Raw genomic sequence first — 27,450 nt, forward strand, 5'->3', positions numbered from 1 at the left:
CATATCCTTAAATAAGCTCATACATGCAAAAACAAGTAACATTGGGTCCTAAATGCAGGTGCACGGGTATAGCTGTCTCATTTTTTTTTGTGTGTTACATTTCTCACAGTCTGTTTGTAAAAGGTTTAGGACAGCTCATTGCCAACCATCAGCTCCTCCTTGGCAAGTTGTTTTGAACTATCTGGAGATGGTACTGACTGGATTAACACCTACCTTTAAGGTAGCTATATCAGGCTGTCAGAAGGGATAATTCCACATGTCCCCCTCCACCCATCCCTCTGGGTATTCCATAAGGCTCTGTGCTTGGCTTACTTCACTTGTTCATCTTTGTAAGTGATGCTTGGAAACACTGTGGAGATATCAGGAGATTATCCTAATATGCTGATGACTTTTTCTTCAGTTTTTACTTTGTCAGCTGTACAGTTGAGTTTCAGCATGTATTGAATATATCTCGAGCCCAGTTGTATGATGGGTCTGTACCTGAACATCTTCAAAATAAAATGTTGTACTATTTGAGCATATGTATATATACATACATACAGGAATCTGCTTTCTCTGGAGTTGCTTATTAATGATGTAAGTCACACACATCTAGAAGTTATGACATTTTCAAAGATACTTGGTGCTCATAATGGACACTAAACCTTAGTGTGACCTCCATATCATGGTTGTCAATACATTAAAAAAAGCCTATAGACTTGTCATGCTGTATAGACTCCATTTTTTTTATTGCCAGGTATACCGTAATATGCTACAACCCATGCTGTCTTGCTTGCCCAGCTTGTTGCATGCTTCTAGTATGCGTCATAGGCACGGTGGCCGAGTGTTCAAGATTTTTGCCTCATAGTTCCATAGTTCAAATTTGGTTCTAATCTTTTGGACACGTTCTTTGTTATGTTTACATATTCTTTCCCATTGTCTGTGTGGGTGTTTTCAAGGTCCTGCATTTTCCTTCCACCTTCTACAAACATTCTTTTTGATTGGATACTCTGAGCTGTTCACAAAATATACATTTGTACTTGCCTTTGTGGCCCTGATCATGGCTGTAAAAGGCTGAACATGGATAAGTTCACTTATCCACTTTATAAATGGATGAATGAATTAAAACAAAATATGCTAAGCTTCACACTATCACCTCGCATAAACTTGAGTTAGCTTTTAACAGGATTATACTCTTTGCTTCTGCATACTTTCCTACTGTCAATACTCTAAAGGCATAAGCAAGTTTATGTATCTAGAACTACCTAATTATCTTAAGCTTAGCCAGTGTTTACAGACTGTTGCATTCCAGTAACAACATAGATGTTCTTCGTGTTTCACTGTTGCAGTCATTACATTTGGGTTATCCTGCTGGCAGGTTGCCCTCAGTTGGCCTGAATTCCAAAGTCTTGAGTCCTGCGTTGGACGCTGTCGCCTCCTCCCTGACGTCAGGTCATCAGGGGTATAAAAGATGCAGCCGACGCCATTTTATTCAGTCTTTCTTGCTGCGCAGTGCCCGAAGCAGAAGCAGTTCGCAAGTGCCGGTCGGCCGACTCTTGAGATTGTAGTGTTCGAGTTTGAGATCCAAAGTCTTCATTAAAAGCTAAGTACCCCATTGGGGAAACTTTTTTCTTGCTCCAGACCGATGTCAGAAAAAGTTAATAATTGTATTTCTTGTGGGAAGCAAATACCTTATAAGGACTTTCATTCTTACTGTATTCCTTGCCTAGGCCTTGACCACGACGTTGCTAGTTGTCGGTTTTGTGCTAGATTTAACCAACGCACTATTAAGCGTTGGTACGATTTTGCATTAAGCTGTTTTGGGCGAAGATTTAATTATACAATGTCGTCAGCCATCCGACTACTGGAGTTCACAAAAAACGCAAAGAAAAAGACAAGCAACCGAGGTCCAAAACTGACGACAAAGCTTCTCCTAAGCAAGTCGCCGGTTCTCAGTGAGGCGCTTGCGCATCCCCTGACGCCCGCTACTTTAGAGCCGCAGGCCGTTACCGACTCCCACGTGGAGTCGGCCAGGCCGCAGGAAACTCAAAGTATTGGAGCCTCGGAGATTATTCCCTCAGATGGGTCCGGAGCCGCTGTGCAGGGATCGGCTTCTGAGGGTGTATTCAGACCTAAACAATTCTATATTAAACCGACTTCAAAGACTAAAACACCTTTAAAGGCAAAGAAACAAGTTCACCAGCCATAAGGGCAGGCCTCCATGCCGAAAAAACAGATGCTAAAAATGGCTGAAGACTTAATTACTTTGATCAGGGGTTCCCATCCCCCTCTTGATAAGAGGCCTAGGCAAGAGACAGACTATGAATCTTCAGATCAGGTTTTCATTTCTTCTGATTCCTCTTCTGATCAGGAATATTCTCTTCCCCCCTATGAGGATTCTGATGCTGAAGAATCAATTCCTTCAGCTTCTCTCCTCCTGAGGACTACTCTTTTGGGGAAACCTTGCATACCATGAGGGAGCACTTCCACTGGGAGAGAGAGACCAGATTTTTCAGAATCTAAGAAAAGGCTCGGAGACTTCCTTTTACTACCTCAACACAGGCCTCTAGCTATTCCAACTGTGTTGGATATTGTAGATGATGTGTTCTGGGAAGTCTAGTTTGAACCCTGACTCTTTACCTCCAGCTCCTGTTAAGCCGGACAGATACTACAGGGTCCCGGACTCTCATAAATTCCATTTCAAAAACTCTTCTGCAGACCCAGAAACTATTTCTCAGGGTCCAAAAGGGGTCAATGCTTCTACTGCAAAAAACTCTACCCCCTCTGACAGGGATTCTAGGGCTCTGGACAGATGGGGAAAAAAGATTTACGCATCTGTTACTTTGGCTATAAGGGCCTTAAATTGCCAGTTTCATATGCTCAAATATCAGCGATATATCATGACACTGCTTAAACAGAAAGTGATGGCAAATTCTGAATGTGCAGAAAACAAAGAAATGCAGGATTTATTGCATGCTGATGAACAAGTTGGAAAGCATACTTTGCAGTGTGGGTTTGATTCTCTGGAGGCCTCCTGCAGGGCCGCTGTTATGGGTTCTGTCATTAGGAGACATGCTTGGTTAAAGGAACAAAATCTGCCTGACCATGTTAAAGCAAAATTATTAGATGCTCCTGTACAACATGATACCTTGTTTGGTGTTAAGACAGAAGAGGTGTTAAAGAAAATGAAGGACAAAGCTAAATCTATGCAAACGGTCAAGGATTTCTTAAAGGTACAACCACCTAGATTTAGCAGACACTGACCTATAAAGAATTGGTTCTTTCCAGTCTCAGACCTCAAAGGGCAGATCCAGACACCCTAGAGGCAGATCACAGCCGTAAGGATCCTACAGGACTAAGCAGTGGAGTGTTTCTACCTCTAAAGGTGGAGATGACAAATTACAGTCATACAGGAAACAGTCCCAATCACTTCCCCCTGCCTGCACCAAGCACTTATCTTCTGGCAGCACCCTTAGGGGGAAAACTAGCACTTTTTTCTCAAAATTGACACATTATAACCCAGGACAAATGGGTTCTAGACATAGTGTCACAAGGCTACAAGTTTCATTTCCATACCCCTGCCAAGGGCAAACGGTTGGCCAGACCTGCCAAAAAATCAATGGGCAGAGGCTCAGGGCTATTCAACAATTGCCACAGCAAGAACAGGGACAAGGCTTTTACTCAAGACTGTTCTTGGTACCCAGAAAGGACAAAACATGGAGACCAATACTGGACCTATCTATTCTAAACACTTTCCTGGATATACCAAAATTCAAGATGTTGATCTTACAGCAGCTTCTGCCCATGCTGGGCAGTAAGGCTTGGCTCGTGACTTTAGACCTAAAAGAGGCATACCTGCATGTCCCAATCTGACAATCATGCAGAACATACCTCAGATTCAAGGCTGGTTCAAAGCATTACCAATTCTCTGCACTGCCCTTTTGCTTATCTACTGCACCCAGGGTCTTCACAAAGTGCCTGGCACCAGTAATTGCTTGCTGCAGACAAAGAGGAATACAAATATGTCCTTACTTGGACGACTGCCTCATACAAGCAGAGAACATGGACATTCTACTACAGCATCTGACTTTTGTGATAAGCCTAGGGTACACAGTCAACAAAAAGAAATCAAAGCTGGTACACTCTCAAGAGATAATATTCTTGGGTGCAAGCTTAAATACAACTGCCCAGATGGCTTGTCTCACTCCAGACAAACAAGGGCAACTGGCTACCTATTTCAAGGAAATGGCAACAAAGGCCCAGTTTTCTGCAAGAAATATTCTGCAGGCTTTGGGCTTCATGGCATCCTGCATCTTATTAATTCCATATGCAAGACTGCATATGAGGAAAATTCGATGGTACCTAAAAAGTGTCTGGACACAACATTGCCACAGTCTGAAACAATGATTACTCTAATTCCCTGCCTGCAACAGGAGTTTCGATGGTGAGCAAAGGCTTGTCACCAAAACAAGGGACAGCTATTCACACTACCCCCAGCCAGGCAGAGCCTAACAACGGATGCATCAGATTATGCCTGGGGGGCACACATGGCAGGAAGAGGCATTCAGGGCACCTGGTCCACAAACCAAAAGAATCTGTATATCAATCTAAAAGAGATGCTAGCTGTTCAAAATGCCCTGACAGCCTTCAAACACCTACTTCATCCGGGACAACTACTGATAAAGACAGACAACACCACGGTCATGTGGTACATAAACAAGCAGAGGGGCACTCATTCCTATCCCCTATGCAGACTAGCCATGGCTTTATGGGACACAGCGTTGCCTTACCAAGTTCATCTGCAGGTACAATTCCTGCCAGGAAAGGAAAATACTCTGACAGACGAACTAAGCAGAAACCTCATGGATCCCCACGAGTGGCACCTGGATCCACAAGTCTTCAGCATGATAACAAAGAAATGGGGACGCCCAGATATAGATCTATTTGCCTCCCCTCAAAACAATCAACTAAAAAGATTCTGCACAAGGACTTATCACAGACAAGCCTGGAAAGTGGACGCCTTATCTTTCAACTGGACAAACCTATCAGTATATGCCTTTCCTCCACTGCCTCTCCTTCCCAAGGTACTCCTAAAAAGGTCAGGCAGGAGAAACCAAAAATGATTCTGGTTGCCCCAGACTGGCCACGCCAGTACTGGTATCTGATCTTAAGGAACTTGCCCCAATGCCCAGCCTGGACCTTACCTCAAATACCTCATCTACTGTCCCAGCAAAACAATCCGATTCTGCACGGCCAACTTAGGACCCTAAACCTGGCAGCATGCTGGATAATGTAGCCATACAAACCACACCTCTCAGTAAAGCTGTGATGGATGTCATTTTAGAAGCCAGAAGGCCTAGTGCTAGAAAGTCCTATGCTGGGAAATGGAAGAGATTTTGCGCTTGGAACCAAGCTCAAGAAACTGATACAGCTGTCCCAAAAATTCCTCAGATTCTGCAATACTTAACTGAGATGCTGGACAAAGGCCTATCATTTTCATCAATTAAAATCCATGCCTCTGCCATTTCGGCTCATTACAATACAGAGCCACCACTCTTTTCTCATCCTTTATTAAGGCAGTACCTCGGAGGAGCCAAAAACTTAAGGCCTCCAAGGAGAACTCCAGTACCTGCATGGGACCTCAATTATGTCTTGGAAAAACTCACCTTGCCTCCTTCTGAGCCAGCTGCTACTGCGGATATAAAGTTCTTATCTTGGAAAACAGCTCTGAGAACAAAACCCTACAATTATGCCTAAGGTGGTATCAGTGTAGCCCTTAACCAAACAATTAATTTGCCAACTTTTTATCCAAATCCAATGAACAAGGGGGAGACAATTCTGCATTCTTTGGACGTACACAGACAACTCAGATTCTGCTTGGACAAAACTAAAGTTTTCAGAAAGACAGAACAATTACTAGTGGCATATGCCACAGCATCACAAGGAAATGCTATCTATTTCAAAGTGGATAGGTCACTGCATTCGTTTCTGCTACTCACAGCATGACAAACCAGTGCCTAAGGACATTAGGCCACATTCAACCAGAGCTGCAGCCACTTCTGCAGCCTTTCTCAGGGAAGTACCAACCAAATACATTTTAGAGGCTGCTACTTGGAGTTCAGTGCATACCTTTACAAAACATTACAATTTGCCTCTTTACTCTAAATCCAGGGCAGGCTTTGCCACTGCAGTTCTCAAGGCCTCATAGCTGCTCCTAATGCTGTTTAGCTCCAAACCCCCCAACCTTAGCTTTGGGACTCAACCCAAATGTAATGACTGCAACAGTGAAACACGAAGAACATAGTACAGTTGTGTACACTTACCATAAATGTAGATGTTCGAGTGTATTCACTGTTGCAGTCCAGGTTACCCTCCCGCCATCCCCCTTATTTTTGCTGGAACTTATCTTTACTTCTCTAATCTGTACAACCTACGTGGTGTATTTGCTTATAGGTGAAGTTAAAGCTTATTTTTGGTGCATGTATGTTTTATTTACATAATTTTAGCGTACCCTTTTGGGGGCACCTGACATCTGGGGCAAGAAAAACTAAATAAAATGGCACCGGCTGCATCTTTTATACCTGTGATGACCTGATGTCAGGGAGGAGGCGACAGCGACCGACTCAGGACCCAAGACTTTGGAATTCAGGCCGATTGAGGGAAACCTGCTAGCAGGATAACCCAAATGTAATGACTGCAACAGTGAATACACTTGAACATCTACATTTATGGTAAGTGTACACAACTGTACTTTTTCTCTATGATATTGACCTGGTTTCACTCCCAAGATTCCTTGTTAGTCTAGATCATAATGTCCCCCAGGTGAGTAAGAGACTTGATTTGTGATGCCTTCTTAGGCAAACATTGGAATAAACTCTAACTTATAGGAGCCTGCCTCCTTACAAGACTTGAGACTGGCTGTTGTTACCCTCACCGTCAACAGATATTGTAACTTTGAGGTAAGTTGATATAAGTAAATAATTGGAAGCCTCCCTGTATTCTTCCATTACTATGTCTTTCTCTACCTAGTCTTCTAACAACTAGTCCTAGTCCCATCTACTTCATTCTTGTATCCTCTGATTCATTACCTTACCATGTTTTGTATTGTATTCCTTCCTAGCTTCTCACTCTCACTAACACTATTTCACTGTCAACAGAGTTTTTATTTCCTGATTTATACTCCCTGTGATGCCTGAGCACTGGCCCAGTAATCAAGGAGCCACAGTCCTCACCACTAGTACCAGTGAAGGGGTGTCCATGTTGGGAGGATAACAAGTACACACACAGTAAAATACAGTTTCCCTTAAGATCACTCTGAGATCACAGTCAGTCTATGGCTGGTTTCTCCCTTTCTCTCCAGATCCCCAATACGACTCCCCACTGGCACAGCTATAAGGTTAGGATCTCAGACGAGTAGTCAAGCCAAAACCTCCAGCACCCTCTCTGTCCAACCAGTGCTTCATGTCCATGCCCAAGTAGCTGACACACACACACTTTGAGATTTGATTTATATGCAAACACACCAGACACTCCTGGGGAAAGCTGGCACAGGTTCACTAGCCATGCCTCCTTCTGCCCAGGCTATATGGTAGTAATCGCTGCTACCAGCTGCTCAGCTACTATAAAAGGCCCTTACCAAAGGGTGTCCAGTTCTACTGTGCAATGTTATTATCCAAATAGTAAGTGTGACAAACAACAAGGCTGTAGGAGTGACTTATACACTGTCACCAAATACATGCAAGTACTCGAAGAGCTTATATCACCAAATACATGCAAGTAGTCTAAGAGCTTAAATTATCTCTACACAAAACAGCCACAGTTGAAAGGTTTAAATATATTTAATAATAAATAATAAAAACACAAGAGACTACTCGTCAATTCAACACAGTGATAATAGAGAGTTCAGAAATCACAGGAAATACTTTAAAACAATATTGGAGGATAGTCTAACATAAAAATAGAAAATAGCTAAACTAATCTGGCTGTATTTTTATCTACCTCTAAGAGAAATATTAAGATCTAAATTCTACTTACAGAGCAAGCAAATATTGATGAAGTGCTGGTGAGTTGGCAGATCTGAAAACAAATACAAAATGCTATCCTTACTTTCTGAGATAGCCCTTAAATTGATAATACACATTACTGCTGAGTCATTTCAGATTACATCATTCTTGTTACCTCTGCCTAAGTTTCCCAGGCTCACAGAACTTAAAATGTAACATTTCTTTTTTGATCTGCACCTGCCAGGAAGCCGCAATAAAAGACACTTTACATGTGAAACCTAGTAATTTATCTACGTCTTAAGACAATAGAAAGAATTTCTAGCTACAGACATCCTGTCTCTGAGCTTGAGGTCAAACACAGTCATAAAATCCTTTACTTATCTACTTTCTTCCAGCAGGGTGCACTGTGGTTACATTTTTGAAGTTCAGAACATAACACAGTTTGCTTACATCTGTGAAACCAGCCTGTTGATCATAATAATATTTACAGTGACATGGAATTATTTATAAAATGGGCTGGCAGCCCCTCAGTTTTTCACACTCCCTATGATCCCAACCTAGTTGTCTATTATGCTGCCTATCTCCTCCTCTTAGATCCATTTGTTTTTTTTTTTCCTTGTACTTTCCTTAAAGTCTTCAGTATTATATTAGTTGACTAAGGTGGTGCTTCTTTGCTTGATGTACATATTCATTGTTGTTAAATGTCATTTTGATGTTTGGCCTAGATTTACAATCAGCCTGTCTGGATAGTTTGCATATCCATGTTCTTTTTGCATTTGCTAAGTAAAGCATCAGTTGTACTGTGAATACCTTTGATACTGAATGTATTCACCAATGTCTTGTAGTAGTGTCTACATTATTGTAATAGTATGCATGCTGTGTTCATGCTTTTGTTTCTTCATAGAACAGAAGTCACTAACAATGTATCAGTGATCAATGAACAGCTGTACCTGTATATAGGCTGTACACCTTTCTTATTTGAATGTTTTCTTTCTGTCGATACATGCACCATTCTTTGTCATTGTCACAGTACATCCTTTGTATTTCTTTGTATATGCTAACTTCTCTGTTTGTGGAAGATGTATGTTCAAAATTAACCTATTGCCTATAGATCTTATGTCTGGCACTGTTCTGTCTTGCACTGTAAAAGGACCCTGTGTAGTTGGACTCCCTGTCAGCAAGCAAAAGTAGATTTAGAAGATTATGATGTGGTCTCTGCTCACGCTAATCCGAACTGAGCTGTTGTATTGTTTTTGAAGTGGATGTTGAGAGAAATTTGTCTCGAGAGCAGAGCAAAGTGCCAGTCGAGTGATGAAACTTGACATCAGTTTTAGGAACATGTACTACTTGTTTATGATCAGAGAAAGCAGAATATAATTCTTTGTAGTTCATACAGCTTTAACCGCTCCATGTACAGCCAATTACAGTGAGTGGGGAAGGGTGAAGAGCTTTGAAAGGTGTAATCCACTAAGTGCTCTCACACAGTGCTTTGTAGTAGATGGAGCTTTAGCTGCTGCAGTGTACTATGCGATACACAGAAGAAAAAGAAACCATAGGAGACTGAAGATGTTTTCCTATTTGTGAAAGCTAGGAAGAAACTGTAAGAGTGTGAAGTGTTTTACAGCTTTGAAAGCTGTAACACATTTGGTGCTGCCTCACACATTGTGGCTGGAAACAGTGTGTCCTTGATCTGCTAACAGTCTTAAAGATGTAGTGTAGTTTACCCTGCCCCACAAAAGGAAAGAAGTAAGCGGCAAAGTAAAGTATATTATGCTTTTGAAGCTATTTCAGTTTCCACCCCTCTTCTGTGGTGTCTGCTGTTTTTTCTTTAGCAGAAGACTAAACTGCAACAGCACTAAGACACTTTACAAACTTTAAGCACCTTTCATATGCCAGAAAGTCAGAAACATGCTTAAGTCATTTGACTTCTTTCCCTGATTTGTGAACATAATTGTGCTGATCGTGCCGTACAAGTAAATAGTGGTTAGCACTGCTTTTATTAAGTGTTTTTTCTTCAGCCTCCAGGAAGTGACAATAGTCTGGTTTGTAGTGTTAATGCATAGGATTACATTAAACTAAGGTTATCTCTTTCTGGGCAAACAAAAACTCCAAACAATGCAGTACAAAAGAAGACTTACAATGCCTTGCACATTTTTTTATACATCAGGCTATTGGAAATCAGATGCCTTGTAAGTGACATTTAAAACTGGGAAAAGAAAGTAAAATGAATATTACCATACTTTTATTGCCAACCAGCCCTTGCATGTCCTAGGACATTTGGGTGCATAAATCTAAAGACCAGTGACTTCCGAATTTAGGTACAACAAACCATGATATACAAACTGATTTGACCTAGAGAAGTTTTGCTTCCAGTTAGTGGCACTGATGTACAGAAAGAGCCAGTATTATAATTTGTAATGAGAAATATCTGACAGATTGAACCAGCCAGTGTAAGGTTTGTATGATGGAGACATAGAAGTACAAGTTGCAGCATCAGATGGCAGCCACGACATCAGTTGCAAACCTCACCGTTCATCAATCTCACAATTCTGTGGATGGTTAGATGTGAGTAGTGGATGCTGGCATTACCGTTCTCCATCATTCTTTGTTTCTTCTTAGAGACTTTACAGAGGCTAGCAAGGTGACCTTTATGAGTAACACTTTTTGATGAGGCTGCACTTTTCGCCCATCAGTAAAAGCCTACCTAGAGAAGGTGGAGAAGGAGGGCAAGAGCCTCACAGCTCTTGATATTATATTTCAAATTCCCTTGTGCATGCATTCTGGAATGCAATGGAGCCTAGCAGCAAAATAATGAAAGATCTGTGGCCATTAACTTCTAGAAAGGTCATCATGTTAGAGGCTGCAATAGGCTAATCCCCGAGACCTTGCCTCACTCTTCCACACTGGAGGCAGTTGAGCGCTGTCTGTCCCTCCAGCTGAATGTGAGGCTGTCCATTGTTTAGCAAAACTGAATGAGTATGCTAATATTCCGAGGTTACCCTATTACATTTCTCACCACTCCCTATCCCCATCCTCACTATAGGTATCCCAGCCTGCCTGTGGCAAGAAAAGAGGTGTTATGTCATACTAAAGCGAAATGTCCAAGCGATCCCACCAGATCAAACAGGATTTTGATTCTATTCCAGGTTCTTTTTCATTCTCAGAAAGACAATTGACCTCAGGCATATAGTTGATCTTGGGAACCTAGATGAATTTACCCGCTGAGTCCTTTCATGTGCTCACAGTGCAGTCCATCCTTTTGTTCCAGTCCGAAGTAGACTGGCTGTGCTCTTTGGGCATCCAGGTTGCCTTTCTTCCCATTATAATTGGCAGAGCATCCTGAACATTTCAGTGCTTCTGGGAGGAAGCTAGTAATTACAAATTATAAAGTTTCATTTATCACCTTAGCCTTGAGGGTGTTCAACAGATGCATATCAGTATTTGCATAGAACCAGAAGATGCAGAGGGTGAGTGTTTCCCTTACTTAGACAACTGGCTTCTAATAAGCTCAACACAAACCGTCTGATCTCTTTGAGGGAATCTGTTCTGTGCGTCTTCCAGTATTTTGGAAAAACAGGGACCACTGCATAATCACAGATGAAAACATCTCATTTGCTAATATTCTTCTGGTGCACATAGGATAGTCTTATCCTGTCTGTCCTGCAAAACACGTCTTACTTCAGACAAGACCTTTTCTTTTCAGAACATCAGGATTCATATCATTCAGTCTCATTCATCTCATGTTTCATTTTACACAAAAAAAATGGAACTCATAGCAGCAGCTCTTCTGATTGTTCAGAATGCAAAACTTTAGATCATACAATGGACCTTAGAAATTCAGTTGTCTCAATTGACCAATCCATGATGCAGCACATTCAGGGCATCTAAGGCTTGAAAGTCTCAACTGAAATGGTGGACTCCGATTCCAAACCCAGCTTAGCGGTGCCTTCCAAGTTCTCATCCATGTAGTTGCCGTCACCTTGGCTGTAAGGTTAGTGAAGAGTATTGTCAAGGGGCAGACTGTCCAAGATGTGTAGCCACAGACATAGGCCAGTCTGCATGTCAACATTGTGGAGGTGAGAGCAGTTCTTGTAACATTACAAACCTTTCATGGCTCCCTGCCTCAAGGTGCTACACTGACAGCATGATAGTGGTTTGGTACAGAAATGACCAAAAATGAAGTCTCTTCTACCCACCTTATCAAGAAATCAGAAGTATATGGGAATCAACTCTCTCTGCAAATTGCTTTTTTATTGCAGCTACACTTCCTGGAGGGCCATTTGTCATGCAGACAAGCTCATCTACTGTTTGCTGATGCCACACCAATAGTCTGTCAGCCAGTCAGTAGCCTATTGCATCACAGTGAGAAGCCTTGCTGCAACTTGCTTGCATCCCCAACCAGTGCCAGATAGAGTAACTTCTTTTCCCCTCATCCCTCCTCTGTAGAAGTGTCCCGGGAATACCACTGTCCATAAATGGCTGTCAGGGCTCACTTATGGTTTCACCCTTTTTCCTTTAGAAAGTCAAGATGAGCAATTTCAAGGCTGTTCTCATAGGTCCTTATTGGCCTCAACAAGTTTTGCTGTCCCTGCTTTGGCCTTTTCTTCTGGAATAAGGTTGGGTGGCACAATGCCAGGGTAATCCTATGGGCTGGGCTTGTAAAGACTCCAGGCCATTAGCCTACTACACATCTATGAACCTATAATATGCAGCCCTTTAGCTGTGAGGCCCTTCAGAACCTCCTGTCCCATTCATCCAGCAGGCATCACCTGGGCCTTCATTCCCCTTACCTGATGTCATGGTTACTCCAGTTCATGTAATTGCTAAAGACCTTTCTTACCTTGACATGGTAGTGGAAATCTTTGGTTCTACCCAGGGGCCCAGTACTAGAAAGACACATTAAGGTACACATTTCTCTGTGTGAGCTACTTCCAGATATTTGGATGCTTTCAGTGTTCCAGTGCTGGTGGTTTAGACTGCCTTTGTCAGATTTTTGATGCTGGTTTGAGTTGTTACTGTACTAAGGTGCACCTAATAGAAGTTTGAGTTTGCAAGTCTTTTCCTAAAGTGACTTTCCGTATTCAGCCTCCTGTAAAGTATTGAATTGTGTGTTTAGGATTTTTACTATGTTTCAAAGAAGCTGACTTTTCCTTTGTTTGATCTTGCTGATACTGTAGACCAGTGGCAATTATTTATGCCAGAAAAGGTTTGGAATTGCAGGCTTTTTGTCAACCCTCCATGCTTAGTATTTCATAAAGATCATGCCTTTGTGAAGTAATCCATAATTTATGTATAAGGTAGCTGCAGAGATGAATATCAGTCAGAACACTAACCTGCCTGATTTCTTTCTAGAATACTGTTAACTCAGGAAAATATGGGTCTACTTTAATTAAACGAAAGCGGAATCAGGCGAATACGAATCTGTCGACACGTAAACAGTGAAATGCGGAAACGTCAAACGCACTAAATAGCGAAATCAGAAATGTCGAATTGTCATAGTTGGCCCGTCTGCGGTATAGCTTCTTAAGGTAAGTGTGCGATAGTTACGGACCTTAGGGTTAGGGTTAGGGTGTGGGTTAAGGTAAGTGCATAGATAGATAATGTATGTAAGGTTTAGTGTAGGGTTTTGTTAAGTGTATGTGTGTGGAATATTTACTTTGTGTGGGTATAGTTCTGTAGGGTAAGTGTGCGGTAGTTACGGACCTTAGGGTTAGGGAGGGGTTAAGGGTAGTGCATAGATCGTTGTGTATGTGGGGTTTAGTGTAGGGTTACAAGTGGGGTTTTGGTGCTTTAATTTAGGGTTAGTGGTAGGGTTTTGGTTAGTGTATATATGTGTTTTTTGTTGTTGTGTTTGCGTAGGTAGTATGTTACGGGCGGTGGGGTTGGCCGACTATTGCGGTTTCGATGTTTAAATTTCGCAGTTTCGCGTGTTCAACGTTATCGCGTTTCGCTGTTTGTGTTGACGGATTCATATTCGACGGATTCCGCTTTCGTTTAATTAAAGTAGACCTGAAAATACTTGTTCCATTGTTATGAATGTACATTGACAGCCCAAATTCTACATGGGTAGAACCAGATTTGTCTGGATTCACAGCTGTTTGTATTGCTTTCTAAAGAAAAATAAATTGGGGTTCAGTGTCTTCAAAATTGCTTTGTCCTTGTGGTTGACTGATTGTATGAAATTCTTCTTTGATAACTGCAGTAAACCTTTGGCTTCTCTGATTAGAGTTGAATCAGCCAGTGCAGTGCCTACCCAGACTTTTTCAGAATGCATCTTTGTATCATTGTGCAGCAGCTGCATAGATTTCACTGAATCCTTTTACAAGATGCTACAATAGTGATGGTGAACCTTTTGGGTTTGGCGTGTCAAAAATTTGGAAAATGCTTAACTTGACTCTGCTTGTGTGTCACCCCCCCCCCCCCCCCAAACAAAATATTTTCCATCCTATTACTGCTTTAGGTTCCCTGCTCCTCTCTTTGTTGTGCATGCACAGCTATTGCATGGGTTTCTTTCATGCGTGACCCCCCACCCCCACTTGGGATTAACTACAGTACACATTTTCCACTTCATCCACTGAAGCTGACTATCGTAACTAAATAAAACTCCAGGAAGTAAGGACCTGACACCCTACAGCTTTTATGTTGTATTAGTTGCATGGGTTTCTTTCATGTGTGACCCCCCCACCCCCACTTGGGATTAACTACAATACACATTTTCCACTTCATCCACTGAAGCTGACTATCGTGACTAAATAAAACTCCAGGAAGCAAGAACCTGACACCCTGCAATTTTTCTGTTGTATTAGTTACATGGGTTCCTTTTATGCGTGACCCCCCCACCCCCACTTGGGATTGACTACAATACACATTTTCCACTTCATCCACTGAAGCTGACTATCGTAACTAAATAAAACTCCAGGAAGCAAGAACCTGACACCCTACAGCTTTTCTGTTATATTAGTTGCATGGGTTTCTTACCCCACTTGGGATTAACTACAATACACATTTTCCACTTCATCCACTGAAGCTGACTATCGTAACTAAATAAAACTCCATGAAGCAAGAACCTGACACCCTACAGCTTTTCTGTTATATTAGGTGAATTGCAACTTAGTTTTTGTTAGGTTTTAAGGCTTAAGAGGTGTATGCACAACATCAGTGAAGGGTTCCAGCCAATTGACACTAGATTGGGCCAATACCTTGAATCAGCCTGACACACACACACACACACACACACACACACACACACACACACACACACACACACACACACACACACACACACACACACACACACACACACACACACACACACACACACACAAACAGTCCCAAGCCTTTACTGTTTACATTAGGAGAGTGGCCTAATGGTTAAGGTGTTTGCCTTACAAACACAAGGTACAGGGTTTGAGTTTCACGAGGGATAATTGGCTAGGCTTAAAAATGTCTCGCAAGGGCTGTTAGCCTAGTACTAATCTATGAACCTATGAACATTAGTAAATTTTGCTTTTACTTTCAGCATAGTCTCTAGACTAATCACAACTCTCTCTAATTTACACTGCATGCACATAAACAGGGCTGTCTGGCAGTTTTAAAGTATTCTAGAGATACTTCAGTTAAGCTTTTGTTAGATGCTGATATTTTAAGCTCAGTACTCACCTTTAAACTGATAATATTTTCAGGTCTTCTCCCTGTGGGGCTGAACCCGCTCCATTCGCTACGCTCACTCTGCTCTCCTCCCTGCCCCCATCCCCACCTTCCCCCATAACATCAACCTTATACCTAGCCTGACACCTCCCATACTTGCCTTCCACCTATCCCATAACCCCCCTAATTATTCCCCTATTATACTTCCTCATTATTGTACTCTACCTCCCCACCCATTTCTAAATAAGCCCATATAGTACTCCATCCTCTAAACTACTTCTATCCTGCTCATATTCTTTATCACACTGCACTCAACCACCATCGTGTCCATCACAACTATTACTTTGATCTTGCTTCTCTCACTTACACTCTCTCTCCTAACAATAATCACGACTTTCCAGACACCCAACATACCTCCTACACATACCTGTACAACCAGCACACATAACCCATGATTATCAAGTTGCTCAGGCATACACCCTAGCTTTTTCACAGCTAATACCTCTGTACTATGTAAAGTGAAAATTCTACCTCTCCAAGGACACTCCCCTTATCATACCACCAGCAGCAACTGCACCATTTTAGGAAAAAACTGAGAAGTATAACCTACACTATTTTCCAGTGTGGTGATGTACAACCCAACCCAGGACCAGCCCCCCTCAGCTCCAGCAAACCTAGCAAATCTCTTATGCTCTCAACCATAAATCTCCAAAGCCTTAGGAACAAGATACCTGAACTCCATGCCTGGATTTCTAAGTACAACCCAGATATTATAGCAGCTACTGAAACCTGGTTGAAATCATATATAAAAGACACTGAATTTCTCCTCCCAAGCTACTCATGCTGGAGAGTCGATCGACCCAACAAGAGAAGAGAAGGAGTAGCAATACTTTTCCCTAGCAATTACACATTAATCCCCTACTCAAAACTAACACCCAACTTCTCCCCAGCTGAAATACTAATCTATATAATAAAACGTAACCATAAAAACATTTGCATAATTGCTCTTTATATTCCCCCAGGAAACAACATACCAATATTAGAAAACATACTTGCCTGGACTTCCCAAAATATAGATAATGAAACCATCATTCTAGGTGATGTAAATATCAACTGGCTAGATATAGGCCACAACAACCCCTCAAAAAACATAAATCTTTACAACTTCTCCAAACTAATTGAAGACATCACTAGACCTCACAAAAATTACAACTGGGGCTCCACAATAGACTGGATATTAGTATCCCACCATTTCAATGTCATCAGTGCAGGCATGCTACCTAATACCATTAGTGACCACCACCCAGCATATATCATACGCAAAACTACTCCAACCACAGGCCAACACCAATACAAATCTACCAGAAATTTTACTAAGTTCCAATCATCCATATTTAATGAAACCTTAGCTAAAGTAAACTGGAAACCTCTCAAATCCCTACCACTTAATGAGGCTGTTGAATTCTTTAACTCAGCATTTCTAGACATCCTAAATGGGCAAGCACCCACCCACCAAAAACAAATAAAACATAACCATGCATGCTGGCTCTCAAAATCCACCAAAGAAATAATGTCCACAAGGGATAAAATCTGGAAATCCTGGCAGAAAAACAAAGACCCCTCAACTCTACTACATTACAAGCAACTTCGTAACCAGGCAAAACGTCTAATAACCACTGATAAAAAAAAAGACCACTACTTCCACCTACAAAGCCAACATAAAAATAATCCCTAAAAATTCTGGTCTTCCATCAGCCAACTATTACACCCAGGCTCTCAAAGCAATCCATCCCCTGACCCACAAAAAACTCCCACTGAATTTGCTACCCTTTTCAGTTCCTACTTCATTGATACTATGGCTAACCTAACCACCACCTTTCCTACAGTTAACAGCACCACCACCAAGACAGCTGATGACCAAATTATCCCAGAAAACAAGTCTACCCTTAACCCTAACCTAAAATTCTCCCCCATACCCACCAGCACGATAAAAAAACTTTTACTTAAGCTAAAACCCTGTACTCTGGCCCCTGACAATCTACCCCCACACTTCCTGCAGCTAGCAGCAAACTCTGTAGCTTATCCCATCAGCATACTCATTAACAGATCAATTAAAGAATCCCTTGTCCCAGACATCTGGAAAAAAGCATTCATTCTTCCCTTACACAAAGGTGGCACCAGCACAGACACCGCAAACGTTCGACCCATAGCAATTCTCTCACCCCTCTCTAAAATACTGGAAAAATGCATCCATGCCCAACTCCTCAACCACCTGCATGAAAATCAAATGTTATCACCCACTCAGCATGGTTTCAGACAAGGACACAGCACCACTACCGCCCTCCTACCCTTCCTTGATACAGTTAACCGGGCACTGGATTCTGGTAAAATAATTGCTTCACTTTTCCTTGACCTCTCCAAAGCTTTTGATACCATTTCCCACACTATCCTACTCTCTAAACTATCCACCCTCCGCATTTCTCCCCTACCCTACAATGGTACAACAGCTGTCTCTCCAATAGGCAGCAATACCCCAAATGGCAACAGTCTTACTCTCCCTTCCTCAGTACATCTACAGGGGTACTCCAAGGCTCCATACTTGGTCCCCTCTTATTTAGCATCTTTATTAACAACTTTCACACCGCTCTCCCACAATGCTCAGTAATCCAGTATGCTGATGACTCTACAATAATATGCACTGCAAATTCCAGCTCTGAACTCCAGCAAATTATCCAGAATGCCGTCACATCTACTGAATCTTGGATGCTTAACAATCATCTTGCCCTAAATCCAAAAAAACTAAACTAGTAATTTTTACTCCTATGAAAACCACTCCATTTGATAAAAAAACTCTTCACTATACAAGCCCAAGACAATACCACTATAGAAGTTGTCCCACACACTAAATTACTAGGCATTATTATAGATGAAAACCTTAACTTTGACTTGCACATAAACAATAACATCAAAAAAACTCACCAAAAGCTTGGTATGCTCTGCAGGCACCAACACTTTCTTAGCCTCTCTACTAGCCAAACCCTTGCAGCTACCTTTTTATTACCCTCTCTCCTTTATGGTGCCCCTCTCCTCACTAATATCCGAAATTCTACAAAATCCAAACTTGCTATGTGTTACAACAGAATAGCAAAATTTGCCACCAAGGCCACATTCTCATCCCACCACTGTAAGTCACTGAAACAATTAGGGTGGCTGGAACTCCCCCACCATCTCTCATTAACCCAACTAACTACTGTGCACAAAATAATCTACAGACCCACAGACTGTCCTGCTCTCTAAACTCTACTTGCCAAATACCATTCCAGCAGGCATCTAAGATCTGAAAATCATCTACTTCTAAAAGTAGATAAGCCCACCTTACCTGTTGGTCAACTCCTCTATGCCTTCATCATCGCCAAACTATGGAACTCACTTCCGCCTTCTATAAGAAACACAGGCAGCACCACCACCTTCAAACAAATGCTGAAAAATCATCTCAACTCTTCCTGGCTATGTTCCTGCTCTATAACATAACCTCTTCCCTCTCCTTATATGATTACTAAATTCCTATGTCTTTTGCTACTAATGACTGATGATATTTTCTCCATATTTATTTTATCTTCACTTGTTGATTCTGGTACAGTAATACTGATCTCTGTTTACACCAATCTGATTGAATTCATTGAATTCTGCTTTAATGTATATTTTCTGTATATATTGCTGTAATCAAACAAACTAGATTCCTCCTTTTATGTATATATTCTATATATGTTACTATATTTACTATCTGTATCACTGTTTCTGCTTCTGTACTAATTAATGTTTATATTTTTTCTGTATCTCGTTGGAGCTTTTCTCCCCGGGCCTCCACTGAAAATGGGCTCTTTTAGGCCCAGTAGACTTAGGTAAACAAATACAATAAATAGATAAAAATGAAACAGCATGGCTCTCAATACATCAGGGATAAAGCTAACGGAATCCAGGACAAATCTAGAAATAAGACACATGGACAGATTTAAACTTACTAACTTACTGCAAATTACTAGCCTAGGTGCCATTTGTAAAACCCACTAGCAACCACTCCGTCCACTTTGGTGAACGCTGCTTCTAAAATAAGCAGACCCTCCTAACCCTCCCTGCTGGATGCCATCTGCCCTACTGCTAACCGAGCAGCCTTATCCTAAGCTCCAGACCTGCACCAAGGACCGCAACTTTATTTCAAAGAACTCACTGGGCTGAAAAGCTTCTGAAACCTAATAAGCAGACCCTCCTAACCCTCCCTGCTGGGCGCCATCTGCCCAACTGCTAACCGAGCAGTCTTATCCTAAGCTCCAGACCTGCACCAAGGACCGCGGTTTTATTTCAAAGGACTCACTGGGCTGAAAAGCCTCTGAAACCTAATAAGCAGACCCTCCTAACCCTTCCTGCTGGACGCCATCTGCCCTACTGCTAACCGAGCAGTCTTATCCTAAGCTCCGGACCTGCACCAAGGACTACGGCTTTATTTCAAAGGACTCACTGGGCTGAAAAGCCCCTGAAACCTAATAACCAGAACCTCCTAACCCACCCTGCTGGACGCCATCTACCCTACTGCTAACCGAGCAGTCTTATCCGAAGCTCTGGTCCTGCACCAAGGACCGCAGCTTTATTTCAAAGGACTCACTGGGCTGAAAAGCCTCTGAAACCTAATAAGCAGACCCTCCTAACCCGCCCTGCTGGCCGCCATCTGCCCTACTGTTAACCGAGCAGTCTTATCCTAAGCTCCGGACCTGCACCAAGGACTGCGGCTTTATTTCAAAGGACTCACTGGGCTGAAAAGCCTCTGAAACCTAAGTATGGGAATACATTACTGAGTTTAATTACAATAAGAAATGGCCCATAGGATTACTCCTTATCTGCCTAAGCCTTTACTGTAATTGTGACGCGTTTCGCCAAGAAGGACAGCTGCATAGCCTCCTTCACTGTTTTTCCATTTCCCTGTATACTATCCATCCCTCTACTCAAAGTAAAAACATATTTTATTTAAAAGGCACAGAATTGTGGTTTACTGAAGTGAGTCTAGCAATATGGGGTTACCTTACAGACTTTCCACTAGTTCTGAGTTGTATCAGCCTATTGACTGGTTCCAGCTGATATGTACAACAAATAGTGTTTCTGCCCCCACTCTGCTCGCTACGCTCCTCTCCCTGCCCCCATATCCCACCTGTCCCAGCACACGTACACTTATGCTAGCCAAAGGTCCCTCCCATTACAGTTCCAGCCAACCACATATGCAGCTCCAGCTCTAACCACACCTCCAGCCTACCATCAACCTCCCACCTCCAGTACCATGATTCTATACACTCTACCTATACTCCTTACATGCACCCTTCTTTTACACATTACATCTAACCAAAACACCATTATACCCCTACCAAACCACTTCCACTGCACAACTACAGTCACCACCACTCATGTCACACCATCACACGACTCATACACTTCTCACAACAAATACACCCCAATGCACAACCCACTTAAGCTATCACCTCCACCACACAAACAAAAAGCATCCCTAATGCCTTACAGACTATCCCTCAACCTACTTTATCACCCTCTTCACCCAAACAAAAAGCTACCCCAAAACTTGAACTAATTTTCTCATTACTAAAACTAACATCCTCAGCCATAACAATACTTGCCTTCAGCGGGGACATCCACCCAAACCCTGGACCCCACAACTCCTCTACGGATAGCCTAACAACCTCACCCACCCACAAACTACATCTAATAGGAAACCAACTGACCTCCTTATCTTAAGCCTAAATATCAGAAGTATAACCAATAAAATCCATGAACTCCACGCTACCATAGACTTGTACTCTCCTGATATTCATTCTAACAGAAACCTGGCTCATACCTCACATTACAAGTGAGCAAATTCTCCCTTCAGGCTACAGTATCCTAAGACAAGATCAGTTGCATAAAAAAGGGGGTGGTATAGCTGTAATGTATAAACAGAATCTTAATATTCAAATCCTAAACTTATCAGCCCCCCCCCCCCCACTGACAAAGAAGAAATAATCTATACCAACCTAAAAGTAAACCAAGACAAGACCATTAACATAATAGGATGCTACTTCCCACCTGGCAACAATATCCCTTCACTAGAAAATCTCCTCAGCTGGGTAAATCGTCACCTTCCACAAGAAACCATAATATTAGGTGATTTTAATATAGACTGGCTATCCTGTTCCAACCACCAAGCAGCCCACCATCTAAAAATTCATGTTTTTTTTCCAACTTACCCAGATACCCACCAGAATAAATAAGAATTCCAACAAGCATTCTGCTCTTGACTGGATACTAGTCAGCAAGACCCCCCAATCATACACAGCTGGCTGCCTACCAGATAACCTCAGTGATCAAACCCCAACTTTCCTACTCAAAAAACACATATCAGGCTAAACCCATAACCTATCAGCAAATATGTAATAAAGTAAACTTTAACCATGACAACGTCATCTCAGCCCTAAAAAACTGCAACTGGACTCCACTAAAATACCTCAACCTTGATGACGTCCAGTTTTTCAGTACCACCTTCCTTAAAGTCCTAAACACCCATGCCCCCACAAGATTTACTAGAGTTAAAGCCCAATCCTTCCCATGGCTACAAAAAGCCACTAGATCAGAAATGAAAAATTGAGAGAGCCTGGAATCACTGGCGCAAGACAAAAAAAAACCCTCTGATAGACAGAAATTCTGTGAATTACGTAACAAAGTTAAAAAATTTATAAAACAGGACAAAATCCTATATTACCAGTCTGCCCTGAACTCCACCCAAAACAACCCTAAAGAATTCTAGTCAACCTTCAACTCCATCCACCACCCAGGAAAAGTAGGAACCCCTCCAGCAAACAAAACAAACTCCTCTGAAAACATTGCCACCTCTTTCAACACTTACTTCACACAAACCGTTCTATCACTAGCAAAACAACACAACCCCTCTCCCGTAGCCCCTCCCACTACACCTACTAACCTGACCACTGCGTTCACTTTCTCTCCTATCACTACCTCCAACATAAAAAAAACTCTTATTGAAACTAAAGCCCACAAAACTAGCAGTTGACAACCTCCCAGCTGAGTACCTTAAAATTGCAGCTGAAGCCCTAGCCTACTCAATTGCAATCCAGATTAACCGATCTTTATCTGAAAACAATGTCCCTTCACAATGGAAAATATCCCACATTATCCCGCTCCACAAAGGTGGGACCTCCACAGAATTCACCAACTACCGGGCCATAGCAATTCTGTCTCCTCTATCCAAAATACTTGAGAGATGCATTCACTCTCAAGTTCTAAACTACCTCCTTACTAACAACCTCCTATCTAACACAGAACATGGTTTCCAACCATACCACAGCACAACCACTGCCTTACTTGCTTTCACTAATGCAATCCTTCAACATAAAAACAATGGTTATTTCTCCTCTGCAACTTTCCTAGACCTATCCAAAGTATTCAACATGGTCTCTCATAAACAACTCATCACTGTCCTCAATACTCTATCCTTCTCTCAATCTATCACAAACTGGTTCCAGAGCTACCTGACTGACCGCCATCAATCCATTGTTTGGCATAAAGGTATATCCCCCCAATTCCCTGTCTCAATAGGTGTTCCCCAAGGATCCATCCTTGACCCTTACTCTTCTCCATATTCACTAATAATCTAGCCTCTGCTACCAAACAGGCCACTCTCATACAGTACACAGATGATTCCACCATTATCTGCTCAGCCCACTCCCTACCTGAACTTCAAATGACCATGCAGGAACCCTTTTCCTCAGTTGAAACTTGGTTTTCAGATGCACAATTAATACTTAAGTCAGACAAAACAAAACTCCTCATCTTCCAACCCGCCAAACACAATCTAAACACCCACCGATTTAATATTAAAGCCAATGACAATTATTCCCCCAACAGACCACACCAAACTGCTTGGAGTTGAAAATTACAATAACCTCAAGTTTGACATCCACATCTCATTAACAATAAAACAAGTACACAAAAAGCTAGGAGCTTTATACAGAAATAAACAATTCTTCACCAAAACAGCCAAGATTTCAGTTGCAAATAGCCCCCTTATCTCCACCGTACTCTACTCCTCTCCAATACTTATCAACCTAAGACAAAGTGAATTAGATAAACTCAAGGCTTGCTACAACAAAATAGCAAGGTTTGCCACTGGCGCAAACTACCGTAGCCACCACTGCACCTCACGTACTGAACTAGGTTGGCTAGAACTCCCTTACCTCCTTCAGTGGTACCAACTGTCACTCGCCCACAAACTACTAAATCATCATCTACTCCAACCCTATCATACCACCAGGCCACTACTCTCCAGCAACAAAAATCAATTACAGGTAACTAGAACCAGGAACTCTGCTGGAGTAGCTCTCCTTACCAACTGTCACTCACCCACAAACTACTAAGTCATCATCATCTACTCCAACCCTATCATACCACCAGGCCACTACGCTCCAGCAGTAAAAATCAGTTACAGGTAACTAGAACCAGGAACTCTGCTGGAGTAGCTCTCCTCTCCTAGTCCATAGCAAAATTATGGAATACCCTTCCTCACACTATAACTTCTGTGTCATCATGCACTAACTTCAAAGCTGCTCTAAAATCTCATCTAAAAGAGCACTGGGCATGCCCCTACAACAAACCTCTCTAACATCTCTACCCCAGCCTCTCTAATCCCTTTCCTCCACCCCTCTAACTACCTCGGATTGCAGACAAATACTTTTTCTTGTAAACCTATATCTCAGTTGTATTCTTAGTCACTGTTATTCAAGGGTAATAGCTGCTAGCTTTGCTATTAAAATACTTACTAGTCTTTATGGCACCAGTGATATAAGTGTTGTACCATTTAACTATATACTTAATTTCATTTTGAACTATAACTGTTTACTACTATTGTTAAACAAAACCTACCTATACTTCTTGTAACCTGTAATTAATTGTGTTTTTTAATTGTTGTTTTTATTGTGGAGCTTTTCTCCCGGGCCTCCTCTGAAAAAGGACCTGTGTCTAGTTTGATTTTCCCAGTCAACAAATGTAAATAAATAGAAATAAAATAAATAATAAACTACTAATACTATTAATTTGAGACATTGACAGAAAAAAGTGAATGTGAATTAATGTACATTGTCTGAAGTAAAATTAGTCTGTAAATCTAATTGTCATTATTCAGTGTAAACAGTTGCCAGTAGTGGAAGAGAGGCAGCCTAGGCTTGGTACAATAGCAGTGTTAAGAGCTGAAGAGTTTCAAGCTGCAAGTGGTGTACAGCTTGATGTTCTTCGTGTTTCACTGTTGCAGTCATTACATTTGGGTAATCTGCTGGCAGGTTGCCCTCAGTCGGCCTGATTAACAAAGTCTTGGGTCCTGTGTTGGTTGTTGTCCCTTCTTCCATGACGTCAGATCATCAGGGGTATAAGACATGCAGCCGACTCCATTTTCATCAGTCTTTCTTGCCGTACAGTGCCCGAAGCAGAAGCAGTTCGCAAGTGCCGGTCAACCGACTCCTGAAATTTTTGTTTTCGAGTTTCAGAACCGACGTCTTCAAACTAAAGCTAAGTACCCCATTGGGGAAACTTTTTCTTGCTCCTTACCAATGTCAGTAAAGGTTAATAATTGTATTACTTGTGGGAAGAAAATACCTCATAAGGATTTTCATTTGTACTGTATTCCTTGCCTAGGCCCTGACCACAACGTGCCTTGCTGTCGGTTTTGTGCTAAATTTAGCCAACGCACTATTAAGCGTCGGTATATTTTTGCATCTAAATATTTTGGCTCAAGATTTAACTATCCAGGAATGTCGTCGGTTAGCAATCTGACTACCGGAATTCACAAAATATGCAAAGAAAAAGACAGAGACAGACTGTCGGGGTCCAAAACTGATGACGAAGCTTCTCCTAAGCCAGTCGCCGGTTTGCTGGTATTCAGTGAAGCACTTTCGCAACCCCTGATACCTGCTACTTTTGATTCGCAGTCCTCTATTGAGACCTATTCGGAGTCTGGTATGCCGCGAGACACTTCAAGTATTGAACCCGCGGATGTCTCTCCCTTAGATGGGTCTTGAGCCGCTGAGCAGGCACCGGCTTCTGTGGGTGTTTTCAGGCCTCAAGATTTGTATATTAAACCAATGCCATCCTCAAAAACAAGGCCAAAACCAACTTCTATGTCTAAAAAACCGATGCATGGGCCACGTGATCAGGCCCCTATGCCTAAAAAACAAATGATCAAAATGGCTGAGGATTTAATTACCTTGATCAGGGATTCCCAACCCCCTCCTGCTAAGAGGCCTAGGCAAGGCACGGATTATGAATCTTCAGATCAGGTTTCCATTTCTGCTGATTCCTCTTCTGATCAGAAATTTTCTTTTACACCTTATGAGGACTCTGATAAAGAAGAATCCATCCCTTCTGCTTCTCTTCCTGAGGTTTTTTCTTTTGGAGAGACTTTGCATACCTTAAGGGAACATTTTCATTGGGAGAGTCAGGATTTTTCAGAATCCAAAAAGAGGCTTAGGGTTTTCCTTCTTCTTCCTCAGCATAGGCCTTTGGCTATACCTCCTGTTCTAGACATTGTTGATATATTGTTGATGTTTTCTCAGAATCCAGCATGGGTCCTGATTCCCTGCCTCCGGCTCCTAGTAAGCCAGACGGATATTACAGGGTTCCTGACTCCCACAGATTTCTTTTTAAAAACCCTACTGCTGACCCTGAAACATTTTCTCAGGGTTCCAAGGGTGTTAAGGTTTCTACTGCTAAAAATCCTACCCCTTCTGATAGAGACTCCTAGGTGCTGGATAGAAGGGGTAAGAAGATTTACACGTCTGCAAACCTGGCAGTCAGGGCTTTAAACTGTCAATTTCATATGCTTAAATATCAGCAGCATATCATGGGCTTACTTAAAAAGAAATGTTGTTGATTTCTGACTATGTGGAAAATAAAGAGTTACAGGATTTATTGCATTCAGCTGAACAAGTTGGAAAGCATACTTTGCAATGTGGTTTTGATTCCTTAGAGGCCTCTTGCAGGGCCGCTGTAATTGGATCTGTGATAAGAGGGCATGCTTGGCTCAAGGAGCAAAATCTGCCTGCTCATGTTAAAGCAAAATTGTTGGATGCTCCTCTACAACAGGACAGTCTATTTGGTAATAAGGCAGAAGAAGTTTTGAAAAAGATGGAAGACAAAGCTAAATCAATGCAAACTGTAAAAAATTTCCTACAAGTGCAGCCACCCAGGTTCAGTAGGCACTGGCCTACTAAGAATTGGTCCTTTCCAGTACCCACCAGAGCCACTCAGGTCAAACCCAGACACTCCAAAGGCTCCAGGTTTCAGTCGCAAGGAACTTGCAGAACAAAACAATGGGGTGCCTCAACCTCCAAATCTGGAAGTAGCAAGGCACCCCTTCCTACGGTAAACGGTCTCAGTGACTTTCCTCTGCCATTTCTAAGCACTTATCTTTTGGCAGCCCCTTTGCAGGGAAAACTAGCACTTAATGCACAAAATTGGCATCTAATTACCCAGGACAAGTGGGTTTTAAATATGGTATCCCAGGGATACCGATTTCATTTCCACACGTTGCCAATTACAAACGGATGGCCAAATCTGCCTCCAAATCAGTGGACAGAGGCCCAGAAACAAGTTATGTCCCTCATGAATATGGGGGCTATTCAGCCAGAACCAGAAAAAGAACAAGGTTTTTATTCCAGACTTTTCCTGGTACCCAGAAAAGACAAATCATGGAGTCCAATTCTGAACTTATCCATTCTAA

General features: G+C 42.0%; 1 protein-coding gene across 4 annotated transcripts in view; it reads left to right on the forward strand.

Annotated features, from left to right (window-relative positions):
* The window catches only part of DET1 (DET1 partner of COP1 E3 ubiquitin ligase), a 683,602-nt gene that overhangs the window by 198,990 nt on the left and 457,162 nt on the right, over positions 1–27,450 (forward strand). The gene's annotated exons all lie outside the window — the stretch shown is intronic.

The sequence above is a fragment of the Protopterus annectens genome, chromosome 7.part0, assembly GCF_019279795.1.
Source record: "Protopterus annectens isolate FY-2018-M chromosome 7.part0, PAN1.0, whole genome shotgun sequence".
Lineage (NCBI taxonomy): Eukaryota > Metazoa > Chordata > Ceratodontiformes > Protopteridae > Protopterus > Protopterus annectens.